The sequence below is a fragment of the Hypanus sabinus genome, chromosome 12 (assembly GCF_030144855.1).
Source record: "Hypanus sabinus isolate sHypSab1 chromosome 12, sHypSab1.hap1, whole genome shotgun sequence".
NCBI lineage: Eukaryota > Metazoa > Chordata > Chondrichthyes > Myliobatiformes > Dasyatidae > Hypanus > Hypanus sabinus.
Genome location: NC_082717.1, coordinates 13,387,462 through 13,402,111, shown reverse-complemented (window position 1 = coordinate 13,402,111; position 14,650 = coordinate 13,387,462).

Genomic DNA, 14,650 nt, shown 5'->3' with positions numbered 1-14,650 from the left:
AAGTCCAATCAACTGACTATACTTCTACTCCCAGCTAAGAGGCAGAGGCTAAAGATTGTAGAGTAGTGGTGAGGATCAAGAAGGTATGGTCAAGGGAGACAAAAGAGTGCTTACAGAACTGCTTTGAGTCAGTGGACTGGACATATGCAGGGACTCACCTTCAATTCTCAGTAAATATGCCACTGTTGTCACTGACTTCATCATGACCTGTGTAGATGAGTGTGTGCCTTTGAGAAAATACTGGACATATAAAAATCATAAACCAGGAGGCTTATAGTCTGCTGAGGGCTTGTTGATCAGTGATCCAAAACTAGACGAGAAGTCCAGGTACAACCTATGGAAGGCTATTTTAAGGGCAAGAAAACAATTCCAATTGAGGTTAGAGAAGGAACTGGATGCACGTCAGCTCTGGCATTATTGCAAGCTGTTATTTCCTACAAAGTGAAACCTAACATCATAAATGGCCGTGATATTTGACTCCCAGATGAGCATAATACCTTTTATGTATGCTTTGAATTGGAGAATAAAACTTCACCTGTGTGAATTCCTGCAGTATCAGAGGCTGACGTCAGAACATCTTTCAAGAGGGTGAACCCTCACAAAGCATCAAACCTTTATGGTGTACCTGGTAGGGCTCTGAAAACCTATGCCAACCATGTTGGCAGCAATGTTCAAGGATATCTTCTATCTCTCACTTCTGCAATTTGAGATCCGGAAACAGCCATGATGGAATGGCAGAGCAGACTGAATGGGCTGAATGGCCTAATTCTGCTCCTATGTCTTATCATTTTACGGTTCCCACTTGCTTCAAAAGGGTGACAATCATAACAGTGCCCAAGAAGAGCAGGGTGAGCTGCCTCAATGACTATTGTCCAGTGGCACTCATATCTACTGTGAAGAAGTGCTTTGAGACGTTGGTCATGGCTGGAAACAACTTCTGATTAAGCAAGGACTTGGACCTGTTGCAATTTGCCTATTGCCACAATAGGTCTACAGCAGATGCTATCTCACTGGCTCTCCACTCATCCTTGAATCACCTGTTTTATTGACTACAGCTCAACACTCAACACAATCATAACCTCAGTGCTAATCAAAAGGCTCCAAAATGTTGGCCTCTGTACCTCCCTCCTTATCGGGAGACCAGTCTGTGCAGATTGGAAATAACATCTCCTCCTAGCTAAAAATCAACATTGGTGCACCTCAGGGATGTGTACTTAGCCCACTGCTCTACTCTTTCTGTTGCCATGGCTACGTACCTAGGCATAGCTCAAACAACATCTATAAAGTTGTTGATATTCCTATTGTTCAGGAGATGTACAGGAGCGAGATAGCTCAGCTGGTTGAGTGGTGTCACAGCACCAACCATGTACTCAATGTCTGTAAGACCAAGGAATTTATTGTGGACTTCAGGAAGGCCAAGTCAAAGGAATGTGCTTCAGTCCTCTTTGAGGGATCAAAAGTGGGAAAAAAAGTGGGCAATCTCAAGTTCCTGGGTGTCAACATCTTCGAGGAACCATCCTGTACCCAAAATTTTGATATAGAAGGCATGATAACAGTCATGTTTCATTAGGAATCTGTGGAGAATTGCTATGTCTCCGAAGACACTTGCAAATTTCTACAGATGTACCATGGAAAACATTCCGACTGGCTGCATCACTGTCTGGTATGGGGGGGGGGGCACTGCACAGGATAGGAAAAAGCTGCAGAAAGTTGTAAATTCAGTCAGCTGCATCATGGACACTAGCCTTCCCAACATCCAAGACATCTTCAAAAAGTGATGCCTCAAAAAGACGGCATCCATCATTAAGGACCACCATCACCCAGTACATGCCCTCTTCTCATTGCTACTATCAAGGTGGAGATACAGGAGCACGAAGACATGTTTCTCAATGTTTCAGGAACGGTTTCTTCCCCACCGCCATTAGATTTCTGAATGGACAATGAACCCACGAATCTACCTCTGTATTTTCCCTATCTTTTTATACTATTTATTTCATTTATTTTATATATTACTATAAATGTACAGTACTCTGCAAAAGTCTTGGGTGTATATATAGTGCCTTTAAAGTATTCATTTAAAAGTTTTCATGTTTTATTGTCTTACAACATTGTCTCACAGTGGATTTAATTTGCAAACAAGAGAAAAACTGAAGATGCTGGAAATCCAAAGTGCTGGAGGAACTCAAAACTCATAGGCAGCATCTATGGAAAAAAGTACATTTTTTGATGTTTCGGAGCAAGATGCTTTGGCAGAACTGCTGCAGGATTTAATCTGGCTACTTTTTTAAACACCTGATCAACAGAATGACAGTGCCTATAAAAAGTATTCACCACCTCCTCATGGAGGTGATTTATTGTCCAGGTGATTTCATGATTTATTGTTTTATAACATTGAATCACAGTGGATTTTATTTGGCTTTTTTGACACTGATCAACAGAAAAAGACTATTGTGTCAAAGTGAAAACAGATCTCTACAAAGTGATCTAAATTAACTACAAATATAAAACACAAAATAATTGATTGCATAAATATCTATCCCTTTTAATATGACACACCAGATCATCATTGGTTTTAGAAGTCACATTATTAGTTAAATGGGGGTCTACTTTTGGAGACCTGTATGCAATCAAGGTGCTTCAATTGATTGTAGTAAAAATACACATGTATCTGGAAGGTTGAACTGCTGCTGAGTCAGTATCCTGGCAAAAACTACACTCCATGCAACTACACAAAAAGGTTATTCAAAGCACAAGTCAGGAGATGGATACAAGAAACCTTTCAAATCACTGAATATCCTTTGGAGTACAGTTAAGTCAATCATTAAGATATGGAAAGAATTTGGCACAGCTGTAAATCTGCCTAGAGCAGACCGACCTCAAAAACAGAGTGACTGTGCAAGAAGGGAAGGAGGCCACCAAAAGACTTATGACAACTCTGGAGGAGTTACAAGCTTCAGTGTCTGAGATGGGAGAGACTATACATACAAAAACTGGTGTCCAGGTGCTTCACTAGTTATAGTTTTATAGGAGAGAATCAAAGAGAAGGCCACTGTTGGAAAAGAAATCTCATATGATGTCTTGTCTAGAGTTTGCCAGAAGGCTGTGGGAGACTGAAGTCAGCTGGAAGAAGGTCTGATGTAACCAAAATTGAGCTTTTTGGCCATCAGAATAAACACTATGCCAAATAACATACGTCATCAAAACAAACAATCCCTACCGTAAAGCATGGTGGTGACTGCATTAAGCTGTGTGGGGATGCTTCACTGCAGCAGGCCCTGGAAGGCTTGTGAGGATAGAATGTAAAATGAATGCAGCAAAATACAGGGAAATCCTGGAAGAAAACCTGCAAGAGAACTGCAACCTTGGAGAAGATTTATTTTCCAGCAAGATAATGACCCCAAGCATAAAGCCAAAGCTACACAGGAATGGCTTAAAAACAACAAAGTTAATGTCCTTCTGTGCCCAAGTCAGAGTCCAGACTCAATCCAAATGAGAATTTGTGACTGGACTTGAAAAGGCTGTTCACTCACAATGCCCATGCAATCTGTCAGATTCCACATAGAATCAAGGCTGTAATTGCTGCCAAAGGTGCATCTACTAAACATTGACTTGAAGGGGGTAAGTAATTATGCAATCAATTATTTTGTGTTTAATAAGTGTAATAAATTGAAACCAATTTGTTGAAATTTGTTTTCACTTTGACACAAAAGAGTTTTCTGTTGATCAGTGGCAAATTAAAAGGCAAATTAAATCCACTATGTTTCAATGTTGTAAAACAATTAAAAATGAAAACTTCCGGGGGGGGGGTGGGTATAAGCACTGTAGCTATGGTGTCATAAGAATTTTGCACAGTACTCTGGCAATTTTATGTATTGCTGTCGCAAAAAAAAAAATCAAGTTTCATGACAATGTGGAGATATGGGTCTCTATTGTGGACTGAGAATGGGAAGGGGACACAGAGAAAGGAATCAAGGTTGGGAAAAGGGGAAGGGAGAATGGAGGGAGCTGGAAGCACCAGAGAGGCATTCTATAGAGATCAATAAACCATTTGTTTGGAATGATTTTGCCTGGTGTCTCAGGGCTGGGTGTGTCTGCACCCACACCACCACCACTGCCCCCGCCCCTGCAACTCTTTCTCTGCCCCCGTCCCACACCCTTCCTGTGGCATTTCACCCTCACCATACCCAACATCTTTTGCTCCCACCAGATATACAAACTTGCTCTCCCTCCACGTTGATAAATACCCAAGACCTTTGCATGGTACTGTATCTATATCTAAAAATTACAACACATATAGTAAGTATATACTACACTGAATAATAATATATATTTCATTCTTATATATTATGATGTACTGCTGCCACAAAACAACAAATTTCACAACATATACCAGTGATATTAAACCTGATTCTAATTTGTTTGTTGGAGTCTATCACTGGAAAATTCAATAATATCAAAACATATCCAGCTTCTAGTCGTTGTAGGATATCAGTCTGCTCTTTGCCCAAGAACTGAGGACACAAGACAAATTTAAATAAACTGTCTTCAGTCATGCCGTACCCATGACTCTTGTCTATTAACGCATCTGATCAAATGCACTCAGCGTCCAGAATTTTACGAGCTGTTCACACCACTTATTTATTGTGATACATGCTCCTGAATCACTAGATATCCTATTATCTTTCCACAGATTAGTAATCATTTAATACCTCATATGCTCTACTCCCCACAAACTCCCCAACCATCTAGATGTGATAACCAGTTCACAATTAGATCCTCAGTTTCCCATTTTTATTTAAAACCTTCACATTTGTGGGGGTTGTACTTGAATTTAATCCCTAATCTGATCAGTGGTTCATCAATTTGAAATGTAGCTGTGAATCTGTATTTGAATAGTACCAATCACATAGGTTTACAGCTAATAAACAGTGCTGTAATCTGAACAAGGTTGAGAGCCTCTGCAAATCCAGTTTTAAATAAACTGACTTCAAATAAATTGACTGCCAGCTTTTATCACTGTGGCTGAAGAGCTGGAGCAGGGGGCAGGGATTCAGATTTCTGGATAATTAGGACCTCTTCTACGGCAGGTGTGACCTGTACAAAAGGGACGGTTGCACTTGAATCTGAGGGGGAGCAATATTCTTGGTGGCAGGTTTATTAGAGCGGCTTAAACTAATATGTGATTAATACGGTAGGGGAATGGGAACCAGAATGATAGAGCTGAGGCTGTGCCAGGAAGTTCAAAAGTAAATGATGTAATATGTAATATGAATGTAAGGAAGGACAAGCCAATGATTGAGTACAACTACAGACAGAGCAGAGTTAAATTGTAGCGCAGAGGTAAAACTCATAAGGACAAAGTATGCAGGACTGAAGGTGCTGTATTTAAATGCACGTAACATTCGGAATAAGGTGCACGAACTCGTGGCACAGTTATAGATTGGTTGGTATGACATTGTGGGCATCATTAAATCATGGCTGAAAGAAGGCCATAGTTGGGAGCTTAACATCGAAGGATATACTTTGTATCGAAAGGACAGGCAGGAGGGCATAGGCGGTAGTGTGGCTCTGTTGGTGAGAGGTGGAATTACATCTTTAGAAAGAGGTGACAGGGTCAAAGAATGTTGAATCTTCATGGGTGGAGTTAAGAAATTGCAAGGGTGAAAAAACTGTTATGAAATCATATATAGGCCTCCAAATAGCCAAGATGTGGGGTTGGGATTGCAAAAGGAGCTGGAAAGAGCATGTAATAAGAGTAATGTTACAATTGTAATGGGAGACTTCAATACGCAAGGGGATTGGGAAAACTAGGTGGGTGCTGGATCCCAAGAGAGGGAGTTTGTTGAATGCCTACAAGATGGCTTTTTAGAATAGTGTTCAAGCCTACATGGGGAAAGGCTATCATAGATTGGATGTTGTGTAATAACCCCGATTTTATTAGTCAGCTTAACGTAAAGGAGCCTTTAGGATGCAGTGATCATAATATGATTGAATCATACTGCAATTTGGAAGGGAGAAGCATCAGTCACATGTATCAGTATCACAATGGAATAAAAGGAATTACAGAGTCATGACAGAGAATTTGAATTGAATTGAGTTTATTACTTACCTCCTTCATATACACGAGGAGTAAGAATCTTTACGTTACGTCTCTGTCTAAATGTGCAATGTGCAATTTATAGTCATTTATATTATGTACAACAGAATAGTCAATGTAACATAGAAATTCAGTTCTATCAGCATGAGTTCAGCAGCCTGATGGCCTGGTGGAAGAAACCATCCCAGAGCCTGTTGGTCCTGGCTTTTATGCTGCGGTACCGTTTCCTGGATAATAGCAGCTGGTAAAGTTTGTGGTTAGTGTGACTCGGGTCCCCAGTGATCCTTTGGGCCCCTTTCACCCACCTGTCTTTGTAAATGACCTGAATAGTGTGAAGTTCATATCTATAGATGTGCTGGGCTGTCCACACAATCTAAAGACCTTCTGGGTGGGTTAATTGGTCATTGTAAATTGTCCCATGATTAGGTTAGGGTTAAATCGAGGCTCTCAGGGTTGCTGGGCAGTGCAGCTTAAAGAGCCGCAATGGGCACTCTCTGTGCTGTATCTCTAAATAAATAGATTGCGGCTTGCATGCCCAAGTCTAAGTCAGTAATTTGCCGCAACAATGATTCCCGAGGAATGCAATGATTCCCCTTCCTCCTGTCTGAGAAACAATCACTCACTGAAACTCTTTGTTGTTTGATGGGTTGCCAACTTTGTATCCATGTGATCTCCGTCCAATGTACTTTCAATGTCACTGATAGATCTGATTCATTCCACCTCATGAAAACCTATCCACCCCCACATCAACTGTTTATTTCTCTCCATAGCTGCTGCCTGACTTGCTGAGTTCCACCTGCATTTTGTGTATATTGTTCAAGATTGACCTCCACAGCACTCTGTCGCAATGAATTCCACAGATTCACCACCCATTGGCGGAAGAAACATCTTCTCATCTCAGTTTTAATGAAACATCCCTTTATTCTGAGGCTATGACCTTGCATTCTATTCTCCCTTGTGAATGTAAATGTCCTCTCCACATCCATACAGTCTGGGCCTTTTGAAATCTCAGTCCAAAACATTGACTGCTTAATTCCCCCCAAGTAAGGCAGCATGGTGGTGTAGTGGTTAGCACAATCACTTTACAGCGCCGGCGATCACCCATTGGGCTCCATTCCTACCAATGTCTGTATGGAGTTTGTATGTTGCCCCGTGGCTGCGTGGGTTTCACTGGGTGCTCCAGTTTCCTCCCTCATTCCAAAGACCTAGAGTTAGGGTTAGGGTGAGTAAGTTGTAGGCATGGAATGTTGGTACCAGAAGCATGACGACACTTGCGGTCTGTCCCCAGTACCATTCTTGCTGATTTACTTTGATGCAAATGACACATTTCACTGTATTTCATAGTAGTACTGCAAAAAAAAGAACAGATTTCATGATATATGTGAGTGATTCTGATATGGATCTCTATTGTGGACTGAGAGTGGTAAGGGGGCAGGCGGTGGGGAATCATGGTTGGGAAAAGGGGAGGATCCAGGGAACCCAACAATTCAGGCCGCAGCTATGGAGGGGTTTAAATAGTTGGCATTTCAGTCTCTCGAAACATCAACTACTTGTTCCCTTCTATAGATGCACCCGATGTATTGGGCTCCCCCAGCATTTTCTGTGTTTTGCTCATGATTTCCAACATCTGCAGAATCTCTTGTGTCTGTGTGAATAATTCTTCTTTCTGATTCTGAATCAGAATGAGTGTCTGTTGCTAAAGAATCGCCCATTTATGATGGAAATAAGAAAGAGTCTCTTCTCTCGGAGAGTTGTGAATCTTTGGAATTTTCTGTTAAGCTCTTTCAAGTGCTGCCACGGGTGTAATGGGCTTGTCGTGTTTTCAGTATGAATTGTTGCAACACAGGAGGAAGCCACTTTGTTCCTCAGGTCTATGCGGGCTCACAGAGCAGGAGTTGTAGAGCCATAGGAAACTACAGCAAAGCAACAGGTCCTTCAGCCCATCTAATCCATGCCAAAGCATTTAAACTGCCTACTTCCATTAACCTGCGCCCAGATCATAATCCTCCATACCCCTCATGCCCATCCATGTACCTATCCAAACTTCTCTAGAACTTTGATATCAAAATTTCATCTACCACTCGTGCTGGCTGCTTGTTCCACACTATCACTACTGTGTGAAGAAGTTTCCCCTCATGTTCCCCTCAAACATTTCATCTTTCACCCTTAACCCATGTCCTCTAGTTGTACTTTCACTCAATCCCAGTGGAAAATGTCTGCGTGCATTTACCCTTTCCATACCCCTCATAATTTTGTATACCTACCCACCCCATTCCTCCCTTGTCCTCCTGTAGCCCCATCTCTCTCAGCTGAACAACAGTTCAGTACATGGAGAGGAGAGGTTTAGAGGACCATGGCCAAGCAGAGGCAGATGAATCTAGCTTGCTGGACAACACAGTCTGCATGGATGAATTGGGCCGAAGGGCCTGCTCTATTCTATGACTCTGTCAGCTCCTCCATCCCTCCTTCTGCCCCCTACACTATTGGAATTGGTTGATTGTTGTCCATGTACCAAGACACAGTGAAAAAACTTGTCTTGCATATTGTTTATACAGATCAAGTCATTACACAGTGCATTGAGGTACAGTAGAAACATGGAACACAGTAACAATGCAGTAACTTAGAGACAGAGAATCGCTAGGCTCCAGAAGTCAATCAACCTGCCAGGCATGTTTTTGGGAAGCGGGGGCTGAGGGGAGGTGTAGGGAGAGACAGGAGCACTCTATTAAATCCTCTGTAGTCATAGTGAGAAGGTATTCAGCATTAGAGGTCAATATTGAACTTGGGATCCTGAAGCTGCAGCAGCAGCACTGACTATGAACATAAAACATAGTACATTACAACACAATACATGCCCTTCAGCCCACAATGTTGTGCTGACCTTTTAATCTACTCTAATATCAATCTAATCCTTGCCTTCCACAGAACCCTCCATTTTTCTTTCATCCATGTGTCTAAGTGCTTCTTAAATACCCTAATGTATCTGCCTCTACCACCACCCCTGCTAAGGCATTCCACACACCTACCACTCTCAGTGTAAAGAACTTGCCTCTGACATCCTCCTTTATTTTCCTCTATATCACCTTAAATTATGCCCCTTGTTATTAGCCATTTCTGCCTTGGGGAAAAATCTCTGTCTGTCCATTCTATCTGTGCCTCTTATCATCTCATACAGCTCGATTAAGTTACTTCCCATCCTCCTTTACTCCAAAAAGATAAGCCCTAGTTCACTCAACTTATCCTCAAAAGACTTGTTCTTTAATCCAAGCACCATCCTGGTAAACCACCTCTTTGCCTCCCTTAAGCTTCCACATCCTTCCTATAATGAGATGACTAGAAATGCAGACAATATTCCAAGTGCGGCTTAACCAAAGTTTTACAAAGCTGCCACATTACCTTATGCTCTTGAACTCAAACCTCTAACCAATGAAGATCAACACGCCATAGGCATTCGTAATCACACTATCAACTGTCACCGCAACTTTGAGGGATCTATGGACATGGAACTCAAGATCCCTCTGTTTCTCTACTCTGTTAAGAATCTTGTCATTAGGGAAGCTTTAGGGAGATGAAGATGCCAGAGTTTGTCATTGAATCATCAGTTAAAATTGATACCTGTATCCAGCTGGAAGTCTGAGTAGAGTTTATTGATCATATATGCCAGGAAAGCAAGCATTAAATCCTTTTTTGATCCCTTGTATGTTTCCATAAATACAATCCTTTAGTAGATGGTGACATCTTCAAGGACATTTTGTATGGTTCTGCTCAACATCTAAGCTAAAGTTGGAAAACAACACTAACACAGGCTAGGGAGAAAAAGCATGTAGATCTCATAGTCATGATAATATGCAGAACTGAACTGCTATCTTGTAGGTTCTATGATTGCTGAGATGACGATTGTGACCAATGTGGAACCTACTTGAGCAACACACAAAGTGCTGGGGGAACCTAGCAGGTCAGGCAGCATCAATGGAGTGGAACAGTCAATGTTTCGGGCCAAGACCCTTCATCAGGACTGAAAAGAAAAGGGAAAAAGCCAGAATAAGAAGGTATGGAGAGGGGAAGAAGTACAAGCTGGCAGGTGATAGGTGAGACCAGGTAAGAGGGTAGGTAGGTGGGTGGGGCTGGGAAAATGAAGTTATAAGCTGGGGGTGGGGCTGATGGGTGGAAGAGGTAAAGCACTGAAGAAGGAATATGACGAGAGAGAGAGAGAGAGAGAGAGAGAGAGAGAGAGAGAGAGAGAGAGAGAGAGAGAGGACAGTGGACCATGGAAGAAAGGGAAGGAGGAGGGGAACCAGAGAAGGTGATGGGCATGTGAGGAAAAGAGAAGGGGTAAGAGAGTAACCAAAATGGGGAATGGAAAATGTGAGAAGGGGGAAGGGTTAAGAGAGAGGTGGAGAGGCGGAGAAATCGGTATTTGGAAGCCTTACAGGAGGAGAGCACTGACTTTAGAGATGGTGCACTCTTCCTGTCTATCTTTGTAGGTTTCTAAGCATTCTGATGAATAGACTCAAAATTCCTCCATATGCCCCTCCTTCTTTACAAGGAACCAAAGAGTAGGGATTCCCAGGTGTCCGTGGGTTTCTTTATCAGTCCTGATGAAGGGTCTCAGCCCAAAACATTGACTGTTTACTCTTTTCCATAGATGCTGTCTGACCTGCTGAGTTCCTCCAGCATTTTGTGTGTGTTGCTCAGAACATTTTGGGAGCCTGGGTACCTATGGCCTACCCTACAGAGCCAGCTGAGTGTAAGAAGGGCCTTGGTAGTGGGGATGTCAGCCTGAGAGGGGAAGCTGACATGAATTTGCTAATTCTGTCAGTGGACTTGGGAGAATTTTGTAGAGAGAATATTGGTGGCAGCGAACAATCTGCTGGAGCAAAGCTCAAAGTTCATAGTAAATTTATTATTAAAGTACATTATATGTCACTATATACAAGCCTGAGATTCATTTTCTTGTGGGTGTATTCAATAAATCCATAATAGAATAACAACATTAACAGTGAAAGACCACACCAACTTGGGCATTCAGGTTGGTGAAATCAACTTGAAATCAAGGATCGAATTACACAAGGAGGTATTGAAGACAAGATCTTGAAGCTTATTGAATTATTTTGAGAGGATGATAAATGAATGCCGAGCTGTAGTTGATAAAAAAAACATTCTGATCCAAAATCATCTTTGCTGTCCAAATGTTCCAAGGTTGAGTGAAGAGCCAGTGGGATGGTATCAATTGTGGACCTATTGCTCTGGTAGGCAAATTGGAGTGGATTGAAGTTATTTCTCAGGCAGGAGTTGATAAGCATCTCAGAGGATCACGAAGCAGCCACGCAAGGTAATAAACTGTCACTAGGCATGCATCAAGACTATACCCATACCTCAGACCCATCCTGTTTTCCCTTGTTCAGGCCCTCCCATCAATAGGCAGGACACTGCAGACCATAATACATAGGAGCAGAATTTGTCCATTTGGTCCACCTCATATGCTCTACCATTTGGACAACTTACAATTCCACAGTCTCCACTGCTCATCTTCCATCTTCACTATGACTGTCCAGTCTTTATACTCCTCCATCTCCCATCACAAAGATCTTAAGTCATGCTGCTTCTTTTCTTAACAAAGATCCATTCAGCTTCCCTCCATCAACACTCTTATCCAACTCCGCCATGATGATCCCAAGCCAAGCTGCAAAAGGAGGAGGGTTGGGCATTAGACTAGCAATTCCATCCCATAAAAATCCAGAGCTACTGAAGCTCAAAGATACACCTAGGGACAAACTGAAAGACTGACAGAGGACTCTGGAGAGCTTCTATCAGTAGCCTAAGCCCCAGTAGGGATGATGGGTTAAAGAAGAAGAAAAAAAAGACACACTTATGCCTGGCTGCACTTGTTCTTTACCTGAATAACTTCTATTTTGACTCCTCTCACCTTTTTTTAAAGGAGTCCTGAGGCAAGGTTGTGATCTGAAATGCCAACAGCTTCCTTTCTCCCACAGATGCTGCTTAACCCATCAAGTTCTTCCAGCACATTGTTGCTCTAGACTCCAGCATCTGCAGTCTCTCGGGTCTAACATTGGTGGCATTTATCCCAAACTTTGAGGTGCACATTGCACATCAGGATGACTGTCTGGTAGCTTTGAACTGAGTTTGACGCCATAATCTTCTAACACCATTTCCCTGACAACCAAAGGCACATTGAAGACACTGGTGAATTTCAGATTATCGTCTGTCTTTGCTGAGAGGTAGTGGTTGTCTGTTATGTCCAATGAACAGGAGTCCTGTACAAGAGCTTTTAGAAACATAGAAATTCTACAGCGCTATACAGGCCCTTCAGCCCACAAAGTTGTGCCGAACATGTCCCTACCTTAGAAATTACTAGGCTTACCCATAGCCCTCTATTTTTCTAAGCTCCATGTACCTATCCAAAAGACTCTTAAAAGACCCTATCGTATCCACCTCCACTACAGTTGCCGGCAACCCATCCCACGCACTCAGCACTCTCTGCGTAAAAATCTTACCCCTGACATCTCCTCTGTACCTGCTCCCCAGCAACTTAAACCTGTGTCCTCTTGTGGTAACCATTTCAACCCTGGGAAAAAGCCTCTGACTATCCACGTGTTCAATGCCTCTCACCATCTTATACACCTCTATCAGGTCACCTCTCATCCTCCGTCTCTCTAAGGAGAAAAGGCCAAGTTCACTCAACCTGTTTTCATAAGGCATGCTCCGCAATCCAGGCAACATCCTTGTAAATCTCCTCTGCACCCTTTCAATGGCTCCCACATCCTTCCTGTAGTGAGGTGACCAGAACTGAGCACGGTACTCCAAGTGGGGTCTGACCAGAGTCCTATAAAGTGGAAAGCTACTGCACTGGGGCAGTTCTGCTCTCCTGACCTCTGAAGTCCGGGTCCAGTGGTACAAACAAGCATCACAATCTAGGGTCTTGGTTTCAGTAGATGACCATGACATTTTCTGTGCCTTGTCATTCCATTCATGGAGCACTGCAGAACTGCCTTCCTGGCCATTGAATCTGACTGTGGATCTCATCAACTGGATCAGCTGGAGCTGACTTTGTATGATAGGACTGGCTCAGGGTATGAGGCTGCTGCTACCCTCACCTGGTTTAGTCCACCTGTCGAAGTGTTGGACCAGGGTATGGCCACTGTTGCATGCAAACAGCTGCTTGGAGCCACAGGTGAGAGCTGATTGTCCGGTGGGGACCAATGATGAGTGAGCTGCTCCAGAATGGACATAAACCCTTTCACCAGAGGTGCTACCTCTCCCTGGACACCCCATACACCCCGCTGGGACTAGCTGCTGAAGTAATGGAACTGCTCCACACTTGTCATGATCTCCTGGTAGAAGATCAGGACTCTGAGACTTTAAGACGTTATGATACAGGAAGGATACAGGTAGGCCACAAAAACTGACAAACACCTTTAATGGTTTTCTTGAAAAAAATTAAAAATTGCAGAGTTGTGAACATAGCCCAGTCTTTCATTCACATCAGTCTTACCTCTGTTTACTCCATTTACACTTCAAGTTACCTCAGGAAAGCAGCCAACGTAATCAAAGATCCTCTAACCTCAATCAATTTCTTCTCCACTCTCCAAGACCGAAGATACAGAAGTCTGGAAGCATGCACCATTAGGCTCAAGGACAGCTTCTTTCAAACAGTTATCAGACTCCTGAACAGATTACCTGAATAAAGTTTTTTGAATAACCCAATTTTGCTGAATTTTACACAGAAATTAAAAACTGATAATTTGGAGTGATGTAGAATTCACCAAAAGATGAATGGTAAATAAAAATAGAATATGAGAGTAAATTAGCAAGCATAAAAATGGACTGTAGTAGCTCTACCAATGCCTGAAAAGGTAAAAAAAAATACAGCAGGGGCAGATGTGGCCTCCTTTCATACAGGAGTTGGAGGTGAGAGAATTTATAATGGGGAATTAGATAAATACTTTGTGTATATCTTCATGTAAGAAGACAAAAACATTCTAAAAATACTGGAGAACCAAGGGTGCTATGCAAATGAGGAAATAAAATCAATTATTATTAAAATGAATTTAATGAATAGAAAAAATGATAAATCTCAAAGATATAATTATATATACAACAGTTTTGAGAAGGTTGCTATGGAGACAGTAGATGCTCTGGTTACCTTTTTTAAAATTGTATTGTCTTGTAAGATTTCTGCAGATTGAAGGGTAGCAAATGAGACCTACTTATTTAAGAAAGGAGACTGCTCATTTCTTAACTTGATATTGGTAGTTGGGAAAATTCAGAGGAGAATGGCCAGACTGGTTCAAGCTGACAGGAGGGTGAAAGTAATTCAAAGAACCATGCATTACAACAGTGGTGAGCGAATGAGCATCTCTGAATAGACATGTTGAATCTGTTGGCTACAACAGCAGAAAACCTAATATTGGTAGCAGGGAATTTATAATAACAGATGGGATGTCAGAAAGTTATAAAGTAGTATTGCACAGAAATAGGCCCTTTAGCCTAACTAGTCCTGATAAAGTGTCTCAGCCTGAAACATCGACTCTT